This window comes from Sapajus apella, unplaced genomic scaffold (assembly GCF_009761245.1).
Source record: "Sapajus apella isolate SASKATOON/1434 unplaced genomic scaffold, GSC_monkey_1.0 scaffold30, whole genome shotgun sequence".
Taxonomy (NCBI): Eukaryota; Metazoa; Chordata; class Mammalia; order Primates; family Cebidae; genus Sapajus; species Sapajus apella.
Window position 1 is genome coordinate 8,638,006 of NW_022436970.1, and position 25,930 is coordinate 8,663,935.

At 38.4% G+C, this 25,930-nt stretch overlaps 1 protein-coding gene and 1 long non-coding RNA gene across 2 annotated transcripts in view; both read left to right on the forward strand.

The window, feature by feature from the left end:
- PHLPP1 (PH domain and leucine rich repeat protein phosphatase 1) overlaps positions 1 to 25,930 on the forward strand; it is a 250,023-nt gene that overhangs the window by 45,581 nt on the left and 178,512 nt on the right. The window lies entirely within an intron of this gene.
- LOC116561763 lies at positions 1,714 to 24,268 on the forward strand. Its single transcript, XR_004273597.1, has 3 exons — positions 1,714 to 1,753; positions 20,209 to 23,377; positions 23,708 to 24,268. It is a non-coding gene; the product is annotated as an uncharacterized LOC116561763 (long non-coding RNA).

A 25,930-nucleotide genomic window follows, 5' to 3' on the forward strand; every position in this document is an offset into this window, starting at 1 on the left:
ACTCTCTGGAGATGGAGAAATCTTGTTAAAACTTAAAAGCAATGCAGCATCTCTTTTAATAATCTGGAAAGAATGACGATAATTGAATAGTACAGTTTTCTAAGCAAGGTATTAAAAGAATATGGTTTAACTAAGAAATGATGTTATTAGTAATGTAAAGAAAAAATACAGGCCTACAAATTTGAAGTAGAGGTACTGAATTTGATATATTTCTGTAAGTATTTTTCTTTTTCTTTTTTCTTTTTTTTTTTTAGTGACAGGGTCTCACTATGCTGGCCAGGTTGGTCTTGAACTTTTGGTCCTCAAGCAGTCCTCCTGTCTCAGCCTTTTGAAGTGTTGGGATTATAGGTGTGAGCTGCTGCACTAATCCTCTGCAAGCATTTTTTAAAACAGATTTAGAAAATAATAGGAAAAATTTCCTACACTGCATCCTCATTCTAATCAGGTGATCTTAAACCTAGTAAAGATTGAATAGCTTTTACTTAGTATGTAAAACCTAAGTAATAGCATTTTTTTATTCTTAATAACACTTAATGTGGATTTTCAGATTAATAAATTTTAAGTGATATGAGTATTCCTCCCACCCAGCTAAATAAAATCCTGCTTTTGTTCTAGAAAATTGACTATCTGCATTTGTAAAGCTGTGGCTTTGATGTACTTTGTATCTAGTTCAAGTCACTCATCTATATGAACAAACTGAGTCCTAAAGAGGGAATTGATTGTTTAGGATCCTGTAAATAATTATCCCTGACACTGACCCAAGTCTTTTCCATTCAGTTGATAATCTTTCTGTAATTATTAAAAAAAAAACGCAACCTTTAAAAAAAAAAAACCCAGTGTTTTTCTAGAAATTATTTCTGTTTTCTTGATTTTTATTTTTTTTATTTTTTATTTTATTTTATTTTTTTTTTGAGACGGAGTTTCGCTCTTGTTACCCAGGCTGGAGTGCAATGGCGCGATCTCGGCTCACCGCAACCTCCGCCTCCCGGGTTCAGGCAATTCTCCTGCCCCAGCCTCCTGAGTAGCTGGGATTACAGGCACGCACCACCATGCCAAGCTAATTTTTTGTATTTTTAGTAGAGACGGGGTTTCACCATGTTGACCAGGATGGTCTCGATCTCTTGACCTCGTGATCCACCCACCTCGGCCTCCCACAGTGCTGGGATTACAGGCTTGAGCCACCGCGCCCGGCCCTCTTGATTTTTATTTTATTTTATTTTTTAGAAACTCTTGCAGTTTCACCCAGGCTGGAGTGCAGTGGTACGTTCTGGGCTTGCTGCAGCCTCCACCTCCTGAGTAGCTGGGACTACAGGTGCTTGCCACCATGCCCAGCTAATTTTTGCATTTTTTTTTTTTTTTTTTGAGATGGAGTCTTGCTCTGTTGCCAGGCTGGAGCACAGTGGCGCAGTCTCGGCTCACTGCAACCTCCACCTTCCGGGTTCAAGTGATTCTTCTGCGTCAGCCTCCCAAGTAGCTGGGACTATAGGCGCGTGCCAAACGCCTGGCTAATTTTTGTAATTTTAGTAGAGACAGGATTTCACCATGTTGGCCAGGATGGTCTCGATCTCTTGACCTCATGATCCGCCCGTCTCGGCCTCCGAAAGTGCTGGCATTACAGGCATGAGCCACCGCGCCCGGCCAGTTTTTGCATTTTTAGTAGAAACAAGGTTTTATCATGTTGACCAGGCTGGTCTCAAGCCCCTGACCTCAAATGATCCATCTGCCTTGGCCTCCCAAAGTGCTGGGATTACAGGTATGAGCCACCGTGCCCGACCTGTTCTTGATTTTACATAATTTTTGTGTAGGTTTATGCTTTGAATTTAAATTTAAAAAATGAGGACAATTCTTCAATTTTGCAACCTTGGTTTTTATGATTAGGATATAAATTGCTCAAAGGAAATGTCTCTGTTGCATGTATATAATTCATTTTAAAATATTGATTATTTTCTAATTTTACTCTTATGTTTGTGATAGAGGTGTTTATGGAAAAGAGTTCTTAGTATTTTTACCCTAGAAATGTATATTGTAAAATAAGTTATCTAAAACACAGTTGTTACTTTTTAACATTCCTTCAAATACACTTTGCAGCTAAATCCACAAAGTGTTCCAGCCTAAGGATCAACCTAGCTAATTAAAATTTTTATCCAGAAATTTTCCCTGTGTGACTCAGTTGCTAATTTTTTTGTTCTCTAGCAATCACTTCTCCCTCCGGGCTATGCATGAACTCCCAAGGTGTGTAGAGAAGTAGCCAACCTGTGCAGCTAAAGTGGTTGCAGTAACTTGTCTCTTCCACTGCTCTCCAAGTCTTATTTTTTCTCCATAACTGCATGCTTCTGAAATAAATACAGTGTGATACCTGAAACTGTCTTCTCTGACCTCCGGTGGAACTCAGGAGGAAGCAGGGTGCTACCAAAAAGAGGGGGAAGATCACCCAGTGCTTTTCCTATAGGTTCTATGAGTGGGGCCCTGGACACCTGCTGTCTTCAGCCCTGGATTTCACCTTTTGTCAGGTTTTCAAGTCTCCCGTGCAGCAAGTCATGTAAACACCTCATTCAGCCTTTTGCATCCTGTACTGAACAACTGTCACTCATCGCACCCCTGTGTTGGGGTGGAAGGAAGCCTGAGACTGCTACACAGCCGCCATTTCTGTCCGATTCCTCTCAGATCTTACTCTTTCTCAGTCCCTTGTTTTTAGTTTTCTCACTGTCAGAGTGCGGCGACACTGTTGTTTGGTAGCACTATGCTATTTTGTACTGTCTTTCCCTGTCTACTTTCTGGACTTTTTGACATCATATCTCTGTCTTTGTGACTTTTCCCAGTGGCACCAGAGATACTTTTTGTATGGGACAGACTTCAATTCTGTCCCTTCAGTTGATAAACACTTCAATGCTCAGTCTCCATCTTAAAAATAAAAAACAAACCAAAAACATTTTTACTTGCAGCTGCTGTTCTGTTTTCTTATCCCTCTGTTCATTTATAGGCAGATTATTCTTTCTTACCTTCCATTTGTCCTCACCCCCATCCACTTTGGGTTCTGCCTCTTCCTTATTATGGATTTAATTTTCTTGATGATCACCAAAATGGGGATGCTAGTCACACTTATGTCCTAGGGTTCTTGGGGATGAAATGTGTTCTTACTTGTACAAGGGAGGCCAAGGTGGGTGGATCACCTGAGTTCAGGAATTTGAGACCAGCCTGACCAACATGGTGAAGGCCCGTCTCGACTAAAAATTAGCTGGGCCTGGTGGCACACGCCAGGAATCTCAGCTACTGGGGAGGCTGATCACCAAAATGGGGATGCTAGTCACACTTACTTCCAAGGGTTCTTGGGGATGAAATGGGTTCTTACTTGTACAACTCTTGAAGTAGTGTGCCTGGCACGTGGCAAGTGTGCAGCAGACGCGATGCTAGCTTTCGTTCTTACTGGTTATTTGCCACATCCATGGATGTCTTCTTGTCCTTTGTCTCCTTTAATTATTGACAGAAGCTGACACAGTGGTCATCTTGTCCTTTTAAAAAATGCTTTCTGTCTTCCCTTGGCTACTGTGACACTTTACTGCCCTTGTTCTTTTCCAGTGTCATTGGCCATTTTCAGCACCTTCATTAGTTTCTCTCCCACGTGTCCTTTAAATGCACATACTTCTCAAGGATCTCTCCATCTAAATGTCCTTCCCTCAAATTGCTGTCTCATGTACTTCCTTTTTAGTTAATGCTATTATGTCCTCTAAGTCACTCAGGATTGTTACCATGAAATCATCTAGAATTCCTCCTTTGCCTCCCTTTTCAGACCACCCCAAAGCTGAACTTTTTCCAAATTTTGTTGATTGGACCTGCACCACTGTATGCATGGCCTTCTCATGTTAGATGCTACAATCCCATGTTGGATATCTGCTCATTTACTTTTTCTCTCTTCTCATTGCTGTCAGAGCCCTCTTTCTTAAAGTTGAGCCTTAATGTCACTCCTCATTGCATGAAGTGGTGGTCTCTAAGGAGGGGTGCTGGCATAATAGGAAGTATGCAAATAAGTACATTTGGATATGAGAAGAAAATATTAAAGCTGTATTTATGCTTAAGTTAAGCTTTACTAATATTTGGTGCATGCTTTGGTACCTTTATTGGATCTATAAGCGATTTGCTCATATATCTTGAAGTACCCAAGGGAAGAGTGCAAGATGAATTGATGGCCCTCCACTGTTTGTTGCTTCTTAGCATATTGCAGTCTATTAAAGCTTATATGTAGCTGCTTCAGTACATTTACAGGGTGTAGCATGTAGTTTTTAAGATGCAAGTGTTCTCAAAAAGGATGTGACTTTTTTTTTGTACAGAAATATTTGTACAGAAAAGGAGAATTGGAGATAATTTTAATAATGTAAGATGAGTAGGATTTAGATAGGTGGAAAGGAAAAATGTTTCAGTCAGCAAGTTCAATGTGTGGGAACTGGGGAATGTCAGCCTGGCTTTGGGGGCAACTTGAGGTTCCTTGGTGTTGCATGTTGGGGAAGAACTTTCATTCCTCTGGTTTCATGTTTGCATGCTTGTATGGGATGTGCATTCATTGGCATAATACTCCTGGCCTCTCTAGAAACTCCCTCACTTTAGTCTTCCCCAGTGGAGAAGTGACTTATGGTCCTCAAATTTTGAAAGGGAATGGGGCCTGTCTAGTTTAGCTCATCCTTTCCTACATATATTGTGTTCTGCCATGCTTGTTTATGCTGTGAGTTTTATAGGGGCAGGCCTCCTCAGGAAGGCCTCTGCCTGTTGAGCTGCACCTGTGACTAGGTAGAGAAATTGTCCTGATTCTGGGGTGAAATATTAGCCAAGACCACTTGATGAATAGACCTAAGCTACCTTTTCCAACCTAGGCTTTATTAGTAGTAGAGCTATTATGTGTGTGTCTGTGTGTGTGTGTGTGTCTGTGTGTGTGTGTGTGTGTGTCTATATAATATATCAGCTGTGTATTATATATCAGGTAAATATATATTTATCTTTCTGGCTTTCCTGTCACTGGTTTTGAACTTGGTAAAATGAGCGTGTTAAATATTGAATCTCTTCTACTTCAACACCAAAGACTATCTCTAAAATCCAGTTACCGATCACTGACTCTTTAGAGTTATGCGAGGGTGACAAATTTAAAATGAGAAGTTTTTGAAAGATAAACTGTCTACAGATGTATAGATTTATAAATGTTCTTGGAGGTGGAAAGTAGAAACAAGCTGGGACCTGTTATTTTATAATTAACTGCCATGATTAAATTCTAGCTCCTGCCAGCCACTTTCCTGCCAGATCCTTGGATTACAAGAAATGGTGGGGGAGGGGGAGCAGTGGCAGCGAGTGGATATAGCAAATGAAAAATATCTCACTTTGAACATTTAACTCAGTATCAGGCCCTAAATCATAGTATTATGATATCTCAGTATATGGAAAGGAGGCAATATCAGATCAGGAAAATTAATTTTCCAACAGGAATGGGGAAGGTTAAAATAAATAATTTCAAAGGAGACCACTAAAACAGAGATTTCTTCAGCTTTTCAAAAGTACTGCAATGTTATTTGGTCTTCTCTCAGTTAATGAATGTTGGGAAATATGCTTACATTGGCTTAAGAGAGCCAAAACCACAATTCCTACTACCACTTGAGAAAGTCCTAGAATTTGGGAGAATAAACCCATTACTGTATAAAACTAGAGAGAAAATCATTTGTAGTTTTCTGTTGGATTTCATCCATTCTTCCATACATGAAAAGATACAGCCCATATGTGGCAAAACCCAATTCAGTTTTTGAGCCCTTTAAATGAAATGATTGAACAGTTTGAAACATGACTCGCCTGTGACATAGGCATGAAATCTTGAGTAATGACTCATGAGAATTACTGTTGCCACAGAGCTTTAGGATGCAAGGATTGATCTGTCTCTGAAAATATTTATATTTGATTGCATTTCTAAATAGGTAAGTAGGTAACAGCTGTTTGAATCTGGTGGCATGTGTGTTTGGAAGTATGGGGGAGAATATAGGCTGTACTGCTGTCGTACTGCTATTGTGTTAAAGAAATTGTGCTCTTTTATTTTTTCCTATCTGGTTTAATAGAGTACAACAGCAGAAAACTAATCAGTTCAGGGAGAGGCACATTTCAGTGTGGCCCTCTTCATCCACAAAGTGGTTCAGAATGAAAAATGCTAGGGTGCAGTGTTTGGCTGGCACTTAGATAACTAAGAAAAGAGAATTGACTAACTGTAGCGAAGAGAGTTGATGTGAGGCTCAAGTCATCTTAGGGCTCCGAGGAAAGGATGAGAATCCATTAGCGCCTCTATATCTGGGGAGAGGGGTGTTGCCAAGAAGGCCTGTTTTATAAGTTTGTTTTCGTTGACACTGAATTTAATTTATATCTTAGAAACTATCCAGAGAAGTCTAAAGTTAAGTTTGAGAACTGCAATGTAGTAGTCGAAGAAGCCACAGCTTAGATGAAAAATTCCAGCTGCTATGATTAAAGAAAAACAGAAACAAATTACAAACCAACATTGTCTCCCTTTCTTCAAGCCCCTGATCAGTAAGTAGGCACCTTGAGAACCAAAGGGATTGAATACAATGGAGAGGATCCAAAAACGGAACCAGACATGACCTGTGAGGCAGGAAGTACAACTTGAACTTTTATTGAAAACAGCTCAACAATGATATCATTGGCTGACGATGGAGGAGGCTATTTTATAACTCTCTGGAATATGAGTTTAAAAATTACGTTACTCTGTAAACAACAGAAGCAGTACAACAAAAGGCTCTTAACAACTATACCTATCTGTAATATAGGCAAAAATGAGAAAATAAGTTGAAAAATTCTGTGCCTATCCGAAATTGAAGTTACTGAACCTTATCCAGATCAGATTTTATTATCTTTAAATATAATTCTGCTGAGCTTAGTTATGTGGTTATATTAGAAATATGCAAGTGGAAAAGAGGCTGCTATAGGCATTCTCAGTGACAATAATCAAACCATTATGTAGGTGGGGAGGAGAAATTCTATGATTACCTAACAGTGAGAAAGGAGATGGGCAAATACCAGGATTTAAAATCTCAGAAACTGGGTTCTACTAGGACAAAAGCAAACAATTTATGCCTTAGTAAGGTTTTAGCTATCAGAATTATAATTCTGTTTTATAGATATCAAGAAAATGATTTATATGCTGTATTCTCTGGGGTGATGGAGGGGGTGACAGTCTGTTAGTGATGACTGCTATCTTCACTAATCATCGAGGTTGAATTAGAAATAAACTATTGAAAGTTGACTATACCATCTATAAAATTACTGCTAATAATAAAGATAGACTAAGTCCTTAAAAGAATAACTCTAATGTCTAGAAACTATTAAACACTTAGCATTCTATATCAGACTTTCAGAGGTTATTTAATTGAAAGAAACAGAAAGTCAAGTGTAATTAGAAATTGTAGCTCAGAAATATATTTGAATTTTAGTGGAACATTGGATGTAAATCTTGACAAAACCTTTCAGTATTGCGGAATCAGAAGTCCAGATGTAGGAATATTCCTAAAGAGGATTTTATGTAACCCCTGGTTTCTTCCAGGCTGTTTTGAAGCCTTTTATTTTAGAAATAAAAATTGACCAAGTGAAAAAAAAAATGATTTCTGATTTTTGAAATGAGTAGAATAACTAGATGTGATTGCTGTGGGGAGGGAGGATAAACAGTTTTAAACAAACTCTTGTGTAATCATGATAGGATTCAAAGGATGTATTCTTTGTTTCTAAAATGCATCTTTTAAACATTCACAAAAATGTCACCAAGATGCTCTTTTATATACCAGGAAAAGTAGGCAATTACTATTTGCTGTCTGGGTCCAGTTTGTGGGTCCTTTGTAATGTTTGTGCATTTTTCACTTTACAAATAATGTACAGAACAATAAAGGGATAGGGAGAACAACTTTATTAGAATACTTTATTAAAAATTCAAGCATAATATACCCCAATTTTCTTTTTTTAAAAAGGGGGTTTCACCGTGTTAGTCAGGCTGGTCTTGAACTCCCAACCTCAGGTGATCCGCCCGCCTTGGCCTCCAAAGTGCTTGGATTACAGGTGTGAGCCACCACACCTGGCCTAATATACCCAAATTCTTATTCCATGATGTATAAATGAGTAACATGCTAAAATGCAGCTGTTTATCATCTGTTACATGTGACTCTAGAACATTTCCATCTTGTTAGTACTGATTTCATATTTCAAATACGTCTCTAGTAAGTTCTATCTTATCATTACTTTTTGGTCTTCTTATATTTATGTCATCAACTGCCATGCTTGAAGAACTTTTTAAAATCTTGGACAACTCATAGTTCTGTTGAAGGAGGACAGCATCTTTCCTTCATGTTTACAACATGTTTTTCTTCCTAGTTTTGTAAAAAGTCAATTAGCATTATCAATCTAATGAATATTTTTTATTTCCAAATCACATATTTTCTGTTAGTCTTGTTTTTTACACGTATTTATTTATTTTTGAGATGGAGTTTTGCTCTTGTTACCCAGGCTGGAGTGCAATGGTGTGTTCTGGGCTCACTGCAACCTCTGCCTCCCAGTTTCAAGCAATTCTCCTGCCTCAGCCTCCTGAGTAGCTGGGATTACAGGCATGCACCATGATGCCTGGCTAATTTTGTATTTTTAGTAGAGATGGGGTTTTACCATGTTGTCCAGGCTGGTCTCAAACTCCTGACCTCAGGTGATCCACCTGCCTCAGCCTCTGGAAGTGCTGGGATTACAGGCATGAGCCACTGCGATCAGCTTACTCTTGTTTTTAACATGTGTCAGCTTGCAATATATGAAGTTTTGTTACGGGCCATTTTAGCAAAATGATATGGCCCAAATTCTTATTGTATAATATTGCGCCATAAAGTCCTTTCTGTTGAATAACATTTTGAATGAGAACACCATACATTCCTTTTTCCATTTAGAAATATATTGGTGCTGTATCAGTTCTTGAATTGGAGAAAATCCGTGTAGGATGTCTTCATTTAAAGATTCATAGTTTGGATTTTGCTCGCATAGATTGAATATTCCATTTCTAAAATGTTTGGAACTGGCAGTGTTTTGGATTTTGGAGTTTTTTTTTTTTTAATATTTACATATACATAATGAGATCTCTTGGTTATAGGACTCAAGTCTGAACACAAAATTCATTTATGTTTCATATACACCTTATACACATAGTCTGAAGGTAATTTTATAGAATATTTTAAAATAATTTTGTGCATGACACAAAGATGCTATACATTGAACCTTTAGAAAGCAAAGATGGGGCAGGGTGCAGTGGCTCATGCCTATAATCTCAACACTTTGGGAGGCCAATGCAGGTGGATCACCTGAAGTCAGGAGTTCGAGACAGCCTGGCCAACGTGGTGAAACCTTGTCTCTACTAAAAATACAAAAATTAGCTGGGCATGGTGGGCTATGCCTGTAATCCCAGCTATTTGGAAGGCTGAGGCAGGAAAATTGCTTGAATCTGGGAGGGGGAGGTTGCAGTGAGCCGACATTGTGTCATTGTACTCCAGCCTGAGTGACAGAGTGAGATTCTGTCTCAAAAAAAGAAAAGAAAAGAAAAATAGAAAGCAAAGATGTCACTGTCTCAGCCATCTATGTGAATCATCTGAGATGGTTTGGCATCACCATTTTTCCTGACTTTGAATTTATATGCTACCATTAAGCAATCATTTTCTTACAATTATTCACACATAAATTCTTAACTGGAAAATATGACATACCATTAATACTGTGAAAAAGTAATGTGTTCACGGTAACTAAGGCTGTAAGCAGAAAAGCATCAACAGAATGACTTGTATCATGTTAAACAACAGCCCCAATGAACAATGGCAGGCTTTTAGTCTCTACCTATAACACTGTGTTTTTGTTTAAAAATTCACCTATCTGTACAGTGATGATGTTGTGTTTTGATGAACAGGTTACTACTGTACACTGTACTTTTTTAGGAGAGAAGAAACATGAGAACCAGGAAGTGAGTCCTGTAGTTGTGAGGAGGCATTCTGCTGGATGGCTTCTAAAAATGTTTTTCTAGAGTCATCTGCATCGTTAACAATGGTTTTGGTCTTAGACGTCTCTCTTTGATTTTATAAACTGATATGATTGATAACTTCTTCTGTTAAGAATGCACGCTGCTCTAGGCTTTCATTAAGCCCATCAGACGTTTTTATCCTGTCATCAGTAAGCACTTTTTCTATAGTGTTAACAATGTCCATTGCCTGCTTCTGGCATCTTATTGGCACTCAAAAGTTTCAGATTTTGGAGCATTTCAGATTTCTATATTAGGGACATTTAGCCTGTATGATCAGTTTCATATTATCATCATCATCATCATCATCATCAGAATCTAGAGTGCTGTCATGTGTCTCTTTGCATTCATCTTCTGATTTAACTGTGCCATGTCTTCATTTGTCACTTCTCTTTGCAATTGTGGGCACAAAATGAAAAATTCTTAATTCTCAACTATGTTCAGTGAAAGGTAAAAGCAGACTATAAAGTTAGTATGTTTAGTCTAAAGCTTTTCTGGAAGATTATGTAATGTTTTGGGTAATGCAATAAGAAAACTAAAGGACGATAATATAGTAATAATTTATTTCATCATTATATCATCCTTCTCTAGATGATTCCATTTTTCTGTTTTCTTTAATCTTTTTTTTAAGCATAATTGGGAATAATTGTTGTGTAATAATGAAATAATCCTTAGAGTGATGAAATAACAGTGTTTTAAGATACAGGAAAAGTGAGATCACTAGGATCCCATAACATATCTCAGATTGATGAAATGCTCCAGTAGACCCATCTTGCTTGAAAGGTAGTGAATTTTATTGTTTTTAAAAAATAATTAAATTTAGGTCGGGCATGATGGCTCATTCCTGTAATCCTAGCACCTTGGGAGGGTAATGTGGATGGGTCGCATGAGGCCAGGAGTTCAACACTAGCCTGGCCAACATGGCGAGACCCCATCTCTATTAAAAACAAAAATTAGCCGAATGTAGTGGCACATGCCTGTAATCCCAGCTAGTTGGCAGGGCTGAATTTGCTTGAACCTGGCAGGTGGAGGTTGCAGTGAGCCGATATCATGCCACTGCACTCCAGCCTGGGCTACTGAGCAAGACTCTTTCCTTAAAAAAAACAAGAAGATTTTCTCTTTCTTTCTGTTCTTTGGAAGATGTCTGAGAAAAAATAGAAGTCATGAAATACAGTCCTTATGTATAGTTAGAACTGCTCAAAAAAGAAATAAAAAAAACCCCACCACCCTAAAATTGAGTACAATGGACCTCTATGGTATGCTGAGAGCCAATCAATATTGTAAGCAGTATGTGATGTTCTTGGAAGCAAAAGGGAAGGGATGAATATGGGAAGCAACAGTAAGAAAGGCTTGGATTTTGTCATGCTTGGAACCATAGGCTGCTGGGGTTTTGAGAGTCTCCTTATTTAAACTTAGTTTCTGTGGTATTGCTGAATTGGATCTACTCTAAGTTCCCTACCTCACTCAATTTTTTTTTTTTTTTAACATGTTAGGTTTTAGATGCTGGAAAATGTCAAGCAATATAATGGGGACATTTGTATTAGCTAGTTCAAGTCTCCGTAGGTAGAAGGTGGAACATTGTCAAAGCCCTTCAAAACCTGTAATGTTGTTTGAACTTTATACATCATTATTTTTTTTGGAGCTTCTCTACAGCCTTTATATAGTTTGCTCTAATTGTCTCCCTGAGATAAAGTAGTATATTTCAGAGATGGCTATTATGAGAACTTTAGCTACAAGGAAAGTTTCCTTGTTGTTAGTTTATTTATGTCTTGTCTTTTCTTTCTTTCTTTTTTTTTTTTTTTTAACAGAGTTTTGCTCTTTGTTCCCCAGGCTGGAGTGCAGTCGTGCAGTCTCGGCTCACTGTAACGTCCGCCTCCCAGGTTCAAGTGATTCTCCTGTCTCAGCCTCCCAAGTAGCTGGATTATAGGCGCCCACCACCACGCCTGGCTAATTTTCATATTTTTAGTAGAGACCAGGTTTTACCAAGTTGGCCGGGCTGGTCTCGAACTCCTGACCTCAGGTGATCTGCCCACCTTGGCCTCCCAAAGTGCTGGGATTATAGGCGTGAGCCACCGCGCCCCAGCCTGTGTGTTTTCTTTGTTCAAAGTTCTTTGCCTCCACAACATGCCAGATTTTTAGGAAGGATAACTTCCTAAATAAAGATATTTCTGAGGTGAGGGGGATGGGTTCTATTTGTTTGTGGTTAACCAAAATTTAGCATATTTCTACCCTAAATGCTGAGGAAGCTCTAAGAACTGAAATTTGAAAAGCCATTGCTGATGTTGCTGTGAATTTGGCATAAAATGACACAGCCCTTTTCTTAGTTTGTTTAACCTGCCATTATAAAATACCATAGAATGGGTGGTTTTATAAACAGCATAATTGATTTCTCACAATCCTGGAGGCTGGGAAGTCCAACATCAAGTTGCCGGCAGATTCCATGTTGATGGAGGCCTGTTTCCTGGCTCATAGATGGTTGGTCGTCTTCTCACTATGTACTCACCTGGCAGGAAAAGCAAGGCAGCTCTCTGGGGCTGCTTTTATGAGGTCATTCACACATTTATGAGTGCTTTGCCCTCACGACATAATCACCTCCCAAAGGCCTCACTTCCTAATATCATTACATTAGGGGTTAGTATTTTAGACTGAATGCAAACATTCAGTCTGTAGCAGCCTTCTTGTGATATATGTGCTGATTCATTGGCTCATTCTGCCTATTGTCCAAAATCTGATCAGCTTAGATAGATTTAAGGCCGTGTATAATACACGGTGTTAGGCAGTATTTTTCTCTTCTTTTCTGATACTGCTCACTGCAGCTGAATTCAACTATTTTTGCTCCTCTGTGATACTTTCAGATTGTTAGACATGTAGCATGGCATGGGGAAGTGCAAGGAGACTGAAGTCAGATGAGCTTCATTTTGAGCCTTAGTCGGCTGCCAATTGGGCTTTTGACCTTGGGAAGGTCACCTGACCTCTCTGAGCCTCTCGTTTTTCATCTACAAATGGATTTCCAAGTTGTGATGGCTAACTGATGATAATTGTGAAAGGTTTTGACATAGAGGTCATTTAGTAAGTCTTCTCTTCCTTTACCCTTGACTGAGCTAATATCGTAATGATTCTCACCCCTTCTTTTAAAAGAGGCATTATATATACACTTAAAATTGCAGTAAATATGAAAGCTATCTTAAGAATTTGTAGAACCCATTGAGATGATTTATTTTTATTTTTATTTTTAATTTTTTGAGGCAGACTTTCGCTCTTGTTGCCTAGACTGGAGCACAATGGTGCCATCTTGACTCACCACAATCTCCACTTCCTGGGTTCAAGCAATTCTCCTGCCGCAGCCTCCCGCGTAGCTGGGATTACAGACATGTGCCACCATGCCCAGCTAATTTTTTGTAGTTTTAGTAGAGACGGGGTTTCTCTATATTGGTCAGGCTTGTCTCGAACTCCCAGCCTCAAATGTTCTGCCTGTCTTGGCCTCCCAAAGTGCTGAGATTACAGGCTCGAGCCACTGTGCCCAGTAGAGATGATTATTTAAGGTAACAATTTCATCTGTGTTCTTGATCTTTCATTTAGAAACCTCACCCTTTCCTCTTGTGGTGTCAACCTACTGACATTGAGGGCTCATTCTTTCTGGCTGTAAAAGTGTTCAAATGTGTTCTGTCTACAAACAAAACTAATATTTCAAATCAAATGAATAGCACACAAAATGTGAACAAACAAAAATACCTCTCAAAAAAACCAAAAGGCAAACAATAAAACCCTTCTTAGTTCTCATTCCTATTTATCAGCCTCCTTTTCTCTTGCCTTTATAGCTAGTGTCTTTAAAAAATACCATAATCACTATGGTCACTTTAAAAGAATTTCCTTTTATTTCTAAAACTGATTTCAGTCCAACTTTCAGCCCTACTACTCTATTGAAACTACATTCCTCAGATCACAAAAGACCCAATAGCAGAATCTGTGGGACACAAATAAGGCATTCTTTTTTTTTTTTTTTTTTTGAGACAGAGTCTCATTCTGTCGCCCAGGCTGGAGTACAGTGGTGCCATCTCGGTTCACTGCAACCTCTGCTTCCCAGGTTCAAGCAATTCTACTGTCTCAGCCTCCTGAGTGGCTGGAATTACAGGCGCCTGCCACCACGCCTGGCTAACTTTTTTGTGTTTTTAGTAGAGATGGGGTTTCATGTTGACCAGGCTGATCTTGAACTCCTGACCTCAGATGGTCTGCTCACCTTGGCCTCCCGAAATGCCGGGATTCAGGTGTGAGCCACCACACCCAGCCCACTAATAAGTCATTCCTTTTCTTCACTTGGCTGTCTTGCTCTCATGAAATCTATTCCTAGTCATTCTTACCACTTTTGTGCAGATAACTCCCAAAGCTGCATTTAGCTCATGTTTATCTTTTGAGGTCTAAACTCATATATTCTTTGTTTTTCTTGGCATTACCACAGGATGTCCCAACAGAACCACAGTTTAGTGTGATTAAAGCTAAATCCACTTCAGCAGGTATTCTTCTTGTATTTTTGATCTTGATTAATGATACTAGCATTTACCTAGTTGTCCACTTTTAAGTATAATTTATTGAGGTATAATTTAGATATAGTAAACTGTCATTTAAAGTATATGATTAGATCAGTATTGACTTATATCCACCTGTGATACCACCACCACAGTCAAGATATAAAAGATTTCCATCACCCCCAGAAGTTTTCTCATGCCACTTTGCAGTGTTTATCCTCTGTCTACCCTTGGCCTAGGGAACCAAGTTCATTATCTACCTTTAGTCACTAGAGATTAGTTTGCATTTCTATAATTTTATACAAATTGCATAATTTATATAAATTTTATATAAATATAAAATGATGCATTAGAGAAAGAGAACCAATAAGATATCCTATCTATGTCTATACATAGGCAAAAATATATATCTATAAAGAGATTTTAAAAATATATGTATAAAGAAGTTTATTTTAAGGAATTGGCTTGCTTATGAGAACTGGCAAGCCCAACATTTTTAGGGCAAGCTGACGGGCTGGAAACGCCTGTAAGATTCTGTGTTGCAGTCTTGAGTTTGAAGTTTATAGGGCTGGCCAGCAAGCTGGAAACTCAGATAGGAATTGATGTTGTAATTTTGAGTCCAAAATCTGTAGGGCAGGCAGGAAATGCAGACAGGATTTCGATGTTAGAGTCTTAAGGCAGAATTCCTCATCTTCTGAGAAATCTCAGTTTTTGGTCTTACTGCTATCAACTGATTAGCGTAGGCCCACTCACATTATGGAGGGAAGTCTACTTAAAGTCAGCTGAGTATAGTTAATCACATTTATAAAATATTTTCACAGCAACACCTAGTCTAGCTTGGCTGGGCTGTGGTGACCAAACAGTTGGGCACCATAGCTTAGCCAAGTTGACATACAAAGTTGAGTCATCCCTTACTCTTTTTGCATCTGCTCACTTTTACTCAGTAGAATGACTTTGAGATTCACCCATGTATTCAATTGTTCATTCCTTTTTATTGCTGACTGAAATTCTTTTTTTTTTTTTTTTCGAGATGGAGTCTCGCTCTGTTTTCCAGGCTTGAGTGCAATGGTGTGATCTCAGCTCACTGCACCTCCGCCTCCTGGGTTCAAGCAATTCTCCTGCCTTAGCCTCCTGTGTAGCTGGGACTACAGGCATATGCCACCACGCCTGACTAATTTTTGTATTTTTAGTAGAGATGGGGTTTCACCATGTTGGCTAGGATGGTCTTGATCTCCTGACCTCATGATCCACCCACCTCAGACTCCCAAATTGCTGGGATTGTAGGTGTGAGCCACCGTGCCTGGCCTGCTGACTGGTATTCTATTGTATGAATACATGGCAGTTTGTTTAGTCATTCTCCTATCGATGGACACTTGGGCTATTTCCAGTTTTTGTCTAATATGAATAATGTGTTATGAACATTGGTGTATAAGACTTTCTGTGAACATACATTTTTATTTCTCTTTGGTAAATATTTAGCAACCCAATGGTAGATGTTTGTTTAATTTTAAAGGAAACTGCCAAACCATTTTCCAAAGTGTTTATACCATTTTGCATTTTCACTAGCAGTGTTTGAAAGTTCCAAATGCTCTACATTCTCTGCAGTATTCAGTGTTAATCTTTTAAATTTGAGCCATTCTAATGACTGGGTAGTGGTATTTTATTGTGGTTTAAATTTGCATTTCTTTGATGATGAATGATTTTGAACATTATTCCATTTGCCATTCAGGTATCTTCATTTATGAGATGTGAGTTTAGATCTTTTGCCCATTTTTCTTACTGGGTTGTTATTGAGTTGCAAAAGTTCTTTTTATATGCTGGATATTAGTCCTTGTTATTTATACATATGTATTGAAAAATATTCTATTCTGTAGTTTCTTCTATATTATCTAAATGGTGTATTTTGAAGAGCAAAAGTTAAAATTTTTATCAAGTCTTATTTGGGAGGTTTTTTTTGGCTACTGAAGAGTCACAAAGATTTTTCTTGAGTTTTCTTCTAGAAGGTGTGTTATATTTAAGTCTGTGATCTATTTTTGACTTTACCTTTTCCCTCACTCTCTATATTTGGATATCACCTGTCATAGATTTCTGTTTTAGAAAGGACTCACCCCCTTACTCCAACCAGTAAGGATTCTCTTTTTTTTTTTAATTATCTTTCTCCTGCTAAGAGATATCATTGGAAGGATTCTCTTTTAGACTGTTTTTGTTCAAGCCCTTGTTGTTTTTGTCCCTCACATTAAAATACCTTTCTCTTTGGTGTCCTGTATGTCATGTCTGTCTTCTCCAATCTGTTTCCATAATGCCATAATGTCATAAGTTGTTATTCTAAAATGACTCCAGTCATTCATGTTACTACCTTGCTGAAAAATTCTCAATACCTGTCAATTTCCCAAGAGTTGCCTAAATCTAGATGATGTCACTTGATGGAATCTCCATGTTGTAGCATATGACAAGGAGAGAGTGAATCAGCCAGTTTTCTATGTAAAAATTAATCCCAAACTTGGAAGACTAAGCCATAACTTCTGTTATTATATTTACCACATTCCATTGTCATTATTTTATTAGATTGAACTCTTTTTAATGTATTGCCTCTGATATTCTTCCCAGCATATACCAGACCATTGTGATACAGGAAACTGTGTTTTTTGAGGGAATAGTTGAGGAACCTTGGCAATTAAAAAGCCAGTGTTGGAAATCATTGACTTGAACGGTAGACTGGGCAGCCAATAAGCTTTGGGTGCTTTGTTTTTTTTAAAAATCATTTCATACGTAGAGGTGCTAATTTAAAGAGAATAATCTGGAAGACTAAATGTAGCCTTCAGTTTAATTAGGAAGTAGCTTTTTTTGAACCGGCAGTGGAAGATGTGATGAGGAGAATGGTAAGAGTAAATTCATTATTTATTCGTTAAGAATAAATTCATTATTCTGAACTCCCTCTGACTTACTGGATACTCTGCTTATTCCATCAGGGTCTTGCTGTTGTTTTGCTCTGAGACATAGGTATTTAAGCGTAAGACTACATATTTTCAGAAATAATAGAAGCATGTGTTCAAATTAAGTTTGTTCTTTGGAGGGTTTTTTTTTTTTAATGAAAGTAGGGCTCTGAAAGACACCTTATAAAACTTTTATGACTGCTATTCTAAGGTAGTATACAGGCTAAGTAAGTATCCGGGAGGTAGAATAATTTAGCCTGTAACTGTTAGTTTATTGATTAATGTTTGTAGCTTGATGATGTGGTGTAGATTTTGAGTCATTCTTTAGCATGTTTGCTCATATTACGCTTTGGAAGTATTTTAAACTAAACCTTCTGACTTCCGTGGTCCCAGGAGGTTAGCTGTAAGCTTGTACATCGTTAATTCAGGGAATGATAGTGACTGGAGTAACAAACTCAGAGGCCATTGAGAATTCGTAATGATTTTGTTGTATTTGTATGTAATTAGATCTTGTTGTGCTCCTATTTAAAACCTTCCTGTGGTTTCCCATTGCGCTTAGAATGAAATCCCAATGCCCTCCTAGGCCTGACTGCTTTTGCTGGCCCTCAGCCTTATCTCCTACCCCTCCTCCCCTTGGTAGCCTTGTTTCTCCTACTCTGCCTGAGGATGAAAGTGCACACTCTCCTTAGGCCTTTGTATTTGTGGACCCCTCTGTTGATGATCCTCTTCTTCAGACCTTCAGATCGGATGCTGCTTTTTCAGGTTTCCTATCAAATGTCACCTCCTCAGTGCAGTCTTCAGCAGTCTCTATTTCTCTCTAGTCACCTATTCCATTACACTATTTTAACTGTCTCCATGGTACTCGTCAACCTACTTCTGGTTGGTCAGTAATCCTCAGGACAGTGGTTGCCTTGCTGTGTGGTTAACTCACTGCAGTATCCCTGTGCATGGAGACACACAGCGGGTGTTGGATAAGTGTGCAGAGGGATGAATGTCATCTTTATCATCCTCTCTGAAGTAAGTGACGAATCAAAAACAACTTGTGGCTAAACAGATACTAATTGATACGATTGTCTGTTTAAATTACTCAATAATTGATTCATCTTTTCATTACCCGTACAGAATTCAATTACGGTAGAAACAGATACTGTCTTTTGTGGCTGGAGCTGGTATACAGATTATAAGGTTCTGTCTTGTGTTCAATTTGTCGGGTCATGATTTCTCTTCCTATCAGTTCTTTAATGTAGCTGAATAATAGTCTTTTTTTTTGTTTGTTTTAAGTTTCTATTATTTCCAAAGGTGTTTTGGGAATTGCTGAAGTATCATTAGGCCATGTTTTCTGTTTTTTTTGACTTAAAGCATGGCTGAGTCAGGCTGGTAGATTGAGAGCTCTTTGGGCTGGAGGTCAGGAAGCCCTGCCTCTGGTTTTAGTTCCGCCAGTAGCCAACTCTTCACATGAATATTTTGGCCCTCAGTTCCTTAATTTATGAAATAATAGAGTTGAGTGAAATGGTCTCAAATGTTAGTCTTCTTTTAACAGTGTATAATTATCTAATTCTGGGCAAGAACCAGTCATTTTGCACTTGTGGGAATTTTTATAGGTTTTATGGGTATGCGGTATATATGATAGTCATCCAGTTATCATTAAGCTTTTCAAGAATGGTCAAATTTGTTTTACTTAACTGAACATTAAAACATCTGAAGGATGCTAGTTTATTTCACTTTTTGTTTGTTTTTATTTTTGGCAGTGGCTGCAGTAAGAAATATTATACGTGATTTGTTGGGCATATTGACATAAAAATTGGCAGTATTATTTAAGTGGATAGTAAAACTTTGTCTTCAGGATACTTATTTGGCCTTTGCACAGTTTCAAGGATCCCAGCCTTTTTCTTCTTTGGCAGTTTTATAATTGACTTGGCCTCATGTGTACTACTTTAGCATATCAGTTTTACTTGAAGTTCATATCATTCTTCATTGATATTAGATATGTATCAGTTTTAAGAAACCTTATATGCTGCATGCTGCATTCAGTATTATATAATTCAGTGCTCATCAAAATTACCTTAGGATTTGTTAAAACATGGATTGCTGGTCCCCACCCTGAGTTTCTGATTCAGTAAGTCTGGAGTGGGGCCTGAGAACTTGCATTTGTAAGAAGTCTCTTGGTTATATCACTGCTGATCCAAGAGCCATGCTTGGAGAACCTCTGCTGTAGTTGTTCAAGTTCTTTATTTGCATGTGCTGGCAGCATTTTAGAAGTCTTCCTTACTGTATACTGATACATCTCAACAATACATACACCTTGTGGTTCTTGGATTCCCTCATAAGATACTTCATATCCTCTCCAGGTCCCTGGTTAGTGTGATACATAACACAATTTTAAATACCAGTGGAACTCTTAACAACAGGATGCTTCCAGTAACTTTTTTTTTTTTTTTTTGAGATGGAGTCTTGCTCATGTTGCCCAGGCTGGAGTTCAATGTTGTGATCTCAGCTCACTACGACCTCTATCTCTTGGGTTCAGGTGATTCTCCTGCCTCGGCCTCCTGAGTAGCTGGTATTACAGGTGCCCACCACCATGTGTGGCTAATTTTTTTTTGTATTTTTAGTAGAGACGGGGTTTCACTATGTTGGCCAGGCTGGTCATGAATTCCTGACCTCAGATGATCACCCGCTTTGGCCTCCCAAAGTACAGGCATGAGCCACTGCACCCGGCTGCTGCCAGTAACTTTAACCTTTCAAGTTTGTGTGTTTAAGTGGAAAAAGCATGCACGTAGACATTTTGGTTTATTCTTGAGAACACTGGCTTTCGAATCCAAAAGCTCTTGGCTCAAAGGTTAGCTCTACCACTTATTTGACTATTCGAGTTTGGGAAAACTATGTAACGCTTCTAAATCTTAGTTTTCTTAATTGTTAAAATTTTATATTTGCCTCATAAGATATTTCGGAGAGCTTAAGTAAATTAGATAAGGTATATAAAGTACTTCATACTCTAATTGGTAGTTTAGAAAAGTTTGTATGTCAGTCTAAATGGTTATAACTTTGATGTGGTTTTGGACAATGTTTCTCTCTACTTCATGTCTTGCCTTAATGTGGGTTGCTCACCTAACCTGCTTACCAGGGCCTCACCATGGATAGTAGACAGGTGTCTACTTCACCTTACGTGTTTGGAAATGCTGTGTCTTGTTCCTGTCTAACCTGGCTCTTTATCACGGGGCTCTTAGTTTTGGTTCCTGGCCCCACATCAGGCCCTTCCTGCCCTGGTGAGCTGTTGCAGCCTGTTTCTCTGACTCTCCCTTTCACTGGTGAGAGTCACTGGGTTCTGGAGTGGTTTTGTACTCCTCTTTCTGGCTCCACATGAAAACCAGTATGGTTAGAGGTATATTTCTACCCTTCCACCTGGGATAGGAGGATTTTTTTTTTCACCAAATCAATTATTTTAATCTTTAAATTCTTTCCGAAAGTGTGTCATTTGAATTTATAGTCAATCTTGCTTTTCTTCTGCTTTTAACTTCCAGTTTTAATGCTGCGTGTTTATTAGAAACATAGCCTTATGAAGAGAACTTTGATTTATTGTATTGTATTAAAAAGGGCCAATATTCACCAGATTTTCATTAGCTTAGAATACATAGGAGAAATTTTTAGCTGTGAGTCTTGTTGATTGTGATGAAGATTCCCTTAAGAAACTGTTTTAGTGACTAATAAAGTCTTGTGAGAAAGTGCTAGTTGCTTCCATCACAGATTACACTTAGTGGCAGCGTTGGAGGTTCAGTGACTTGTCATGGTTTTGCATTCTTTTTTTGGTTATGGTCATGAATTCTCTGTTGTCCTAAGGCCTATTGTAATGATATGTTTTCAGCCACACTTATGATTTCATGCTTTTCAGATGCCAAAGGGGTTTGTCTTTGTTACACATTTACACAAACACTTTGCTTCCTATTTCCTCTTCACTTTATTGATGCTCCTCTTGCCCAACTGGAGGGTGTCGGCGGAGAGACGTGAGTCTGCCTGAGCAGGTATCTCCTAATCCTGAGTTTTGCTTGTGTTGGTGAACATGTGGCAAGCCTCTTCCGCTGGACCAAGTGAGAGTCCTGGAGAGAGAACAGAGGCACCAGATATAGACTAAGGTGTAAGGAGCAAGATGTAATTGTTTAACTCAACTGGATTTTTTAATTGGGTGGAATAATTAATTCAGGGTTGGCACACCTAAAAAGATGTGACTTACTGTGAAGGATTCATTAATAAATAATTGGGCTCTCCCTGCCATATATATATTCTTGCCTAAAAGCATCTTTGTATGGCGCAGTGATATTATATATAAATTGAATTGACATGAATTCAGCTGTATGTACTCCATCTTTTATAATAACTGTAATTGTTATATATGTGACAATTCACAAATGAAGGAATTTACAGTAATAATTTCAATAATATCTGATTTTATACTATTCTTTACTGACGTTAATATCTATCTGTAAGATAGGGATAAATCTCCTATAAATTCTTACCTATAAATTCTTTGAGGGTAGGAGAAGTAACGAGAGGTAATGACTTTTGATGTTGTTAAAGATGGCATACCAAAGGGCAATGCAGTGGTAATTTTTGACAGATTAAGATCAGATGTTTTCGGGGCAAAGAGCTATTTGTTTTTTGACTTCCAGTGGTCTGTTTTTTGACATCTGTTTGTGCTGGAGTAAAATTAATTTATTTACTTTTATAATGTTTTTAGCAGTTAGCCATAGTTTGGGTTGGTTCCAGCTCTCATAATTGAATCACTTTGATGAGAATTTATGAGAATCTTTACATAGTTAGGGACCAATAAAATACTGTTCTTGCTAGAAGATAGAAATGATACCCAACAATAGTACTCATGTTAAAACTTAGTGAGTTGAGTATTTGTTTTCAGAATTTAAAAAAAGAAAAAAAGGTGAGTCACCTATAGTTACAGATCTTGATTCTGCTCCCCACAAGCCTTTCAATAAATGCTATATTGTAATGGTTATTGCAACAAGAAGCTATTGTGTGGCACTCATGAAATGAGTATCTCTTTTGATCCATGAATAGCGCTATTATCAAGGGGACACTTGAAGCCTGGAAGAAAAGCTTTTCTTTTGCCCTTTCTTCTGGATGCATTTTTTTTTCTCTTAGAATAGCCACCAGTTTATATTTGGAATATAGCCTAATAACTGGTGCCCTAGCCTCATTAAATCTTGTTTCTTATTGGGTGAAATGATTGACTGTAAGTACAACAGTCCAATATGGAAGTAAAAAAGCAATACTCAATTTATAGCTGACTTTTAGGAAACGTACTTGTCGCAGTTTTGGTCTGGTCTCGTTCAAGGAAGGGCCTGAGAGTGAGAAGAAAGATGGCCACAGCAAGGAAGGCATTTCTTCTGCCAGCTGGCTAGGCAGAGCCAAAGCTGCTGGGCTACAGCTGGGAGCACTTGTAACTCCAGACCCAGGCTCACGGCCTCCAAGGTGGTGCATCTTTAAGATTCAAGATGATGGGGAGAATTTTGAAGTTATTTTTATTCTCTGATTGTACTTTCCTCATCCTAGACTTCACATGGGCAGACAGACAGTGGGGTACGTTTAAAGCAGTGGTTCTTGTAAGCATTTGGCAACATCTGGAGACTTTAGTTGTCACAGGTAGAGGGATTACTCTGGCATTTGTCACTGGACAGTGAAACATCCTGCAATACACAGAATAGCCTCTCAGGAAAGAATTATCTGGTCCCACATGTCAATAGTGAGAGTAACAGAGGAATGTAAAGTTTCTTCTATCATGGTCTCAACCTGAAGGCTAGTAGAAAGAAAGCAGGGGCAGAATTCTTACTTTAGGCCTGAAAAGGAGAGTAATAGAAGTTGGTGTACTGGCCAGGCGCGGTGGCTCAAGCCTGTAATCCCAGCACTTTGGGAGGCCGAGGCGCGTGGATCACGAGGTCGGGAGATTGAGACCATTCTGGTCAACATGGTGAAACCCCGTCTCTACTAAAAATACAAAAAATTAGCTGGGCATGGTGGCGCGTGCCTGTAATCCCAGCTACTCAGGAGGCTGAGGCAGAAGAATTGCCTGAACCCAGGAGGCGGAGGTTGCCGTGAGCCGAGATCGTGCCATTGCACTCCAGCCTGGGTAACATGAGTGAAACTCCATCACACAACTGAAAAAATAGCATAAAAAAAAAAAAAAAAAGAAGTTGGTGTACTATGATAACTCATGACGGATTTTGTAGCCATACCCATAAGCTGTCATCTTCAGACGGAAAAGAAGTTTAAGGGCTAAGTTAGTTCCAGTGAAGGCCAACTTGCATTTAAGTGAGTGGTACAAAATCAGAAACTGCTTAAGCCACACATTTGTCTGTGTGTTGAAGAAATGGGAGAATTATCACTAATAAAATCACATTTTTGTTTGCAAATATATAGCTTGATTCAGTATGTGTGACGTTGTTGGATTATACTTTTTGGTTGTTTCATTTAGTCCTAACTGAACTTTTTGACAGTGAATTAGAACAGAGCACAAGTCTAGTTTCACTGACACTTAAATCAGCAGAAGATTATAGGGATCCTTTTTTGAATTTAGTAATTGTGGTTTCTTTTTTGACGTAGTTGCCATAATTGAGAAACTGAAGCGTGGTCTGTTCAGGGCAAAATGAGTCATGAAATCAGAAAATATATAGATATTTGTGGAGAAAAAGATTAATATAGCATAAATGCTAGAGGAGGGAAGAATGATTTGAAAAACTCCTGTTTTACAACGAAGGCAATTAAATCATAGCTCCAAAATTAGGTTGTTATAAAACATAGAAAACCAGATAATTGGTATGTTTTTCTGTTTGACTCTCAGTTTTAAAGGACTGTAATTGATGTATTGTTTATATTGTTCACTAAATACAGTGTTTGGCTGATAGGGAGGGAATAGAGAATGCATGTGATCGCTCAGAGATATGTAGTGCTTCTCTCTCAAAACAATTACAGTGCTGCGGCTGCCAACGGTGATGTCACAGTCAGTGGATAAAGAGCCATTTAAGACTGTTTGTATCATCCTCAGAAGGACAGGGCGAATTTATGTAATATCTGAAGCAGTGTTAAGATTCCTGCTGTGATCATCATTCAGGAAAGGAGAGAGTAGTTTGTATAGAGGGAGAAGCAGTTGCTCCATTTGTTAGAGCAGAAGCAGAAATTCCAAGCAGTACCTTGGGACTAAAACAGAGAAAATAAGGCTGGTTTCTCTACCTTTGTACTGTGGCTATTAGAGATGGTGTTGGGCAAGACTGATCTACCTAGATTGTAAATTTTAGTGTCATTTATACGTTAGTAACATCCTTCTGGGGTGAGGAAAATGGCGTTAATATAGACTTAAATTGTGTATGAAAAAAAGTTTCCTTACAGGCAAGAAAAGTGTAACATAAAAGTAATTTTCTGAATGCCAAAGGCCTTCTCCCTCCACTGCCCACTCTGCTATTTTGCTAAAATTTGGGTATTGTTTTTTCGTTGGGTCATTACCCTTCATGCTGGATTTGGGGCCTAAGTAAGAAAGGAATATGCTGTCGGTTAAATTTTGGAGGCGAAGAAACCATGCCATCATTTGGTACAGCCCGAGTGGGCCAGGCAGAGGGAAGAGTGGTAAGCTGAACTGAATTGTATTTCAGTATTTTCAATGCATAGTCAAGTGCCTGACATGTAACAAGTGCTTAATCAATAACTGTAATAATTTATAGGTAATAATAATGGGTAAATACTCATAAGGAGATGACTGTTTCCTAAATCTATCTCTTACCACCCTCTTTGACTTTCTGCCCCTGCCTTAACTCAGAGTGTCATTCATTTCTTATAATCAGTTTAACCAGACAGTGATAGCCTCCAGCGTGGTCTCCCAGTTTCTAGTCCCTTCTGCACACTGATGCTAGAGCATCTTCCTGTAAGAGAGACATTACATTTCTTACTATAGGCATCTGTGGCTAATGCTCACAGGTGAAAGTGAGTTTTTAAAGTGTTCCTTGTAGTCTAAGGAGTAATAGGTATTTTAAAAGATAAACATTTTTATTCTATGTCTACAAGCCCTCTGTAGTAGACTGATGAGTCTGATGCTTCCCATATCTTGAACTTTATGAATTGAACCATCGAGTTTGTTATTTATTGTTACCACCATCTTCGTGTTGTTGTTGTTGTTTTGTTTTGTGATCCTTACTTTCACTATTACTTTTGGTTGAGAGTTAAGTCCATGGATTCAGACCGTCTTGGCTGTTTTATTTCCTAGCTCTGTTACCTTAGGTAAGTTACTAATCTCACTGCCTTATTTTCAAAGTAGTTGTTTCTAAGAGGTTTACTGTTGTCTTTTCTTTCTGTGACAAACTTTTCATTTAAACATCTGATTTTCTTGATCAATATTAAGGAGAAAAAGCCATCTATAATTTAAG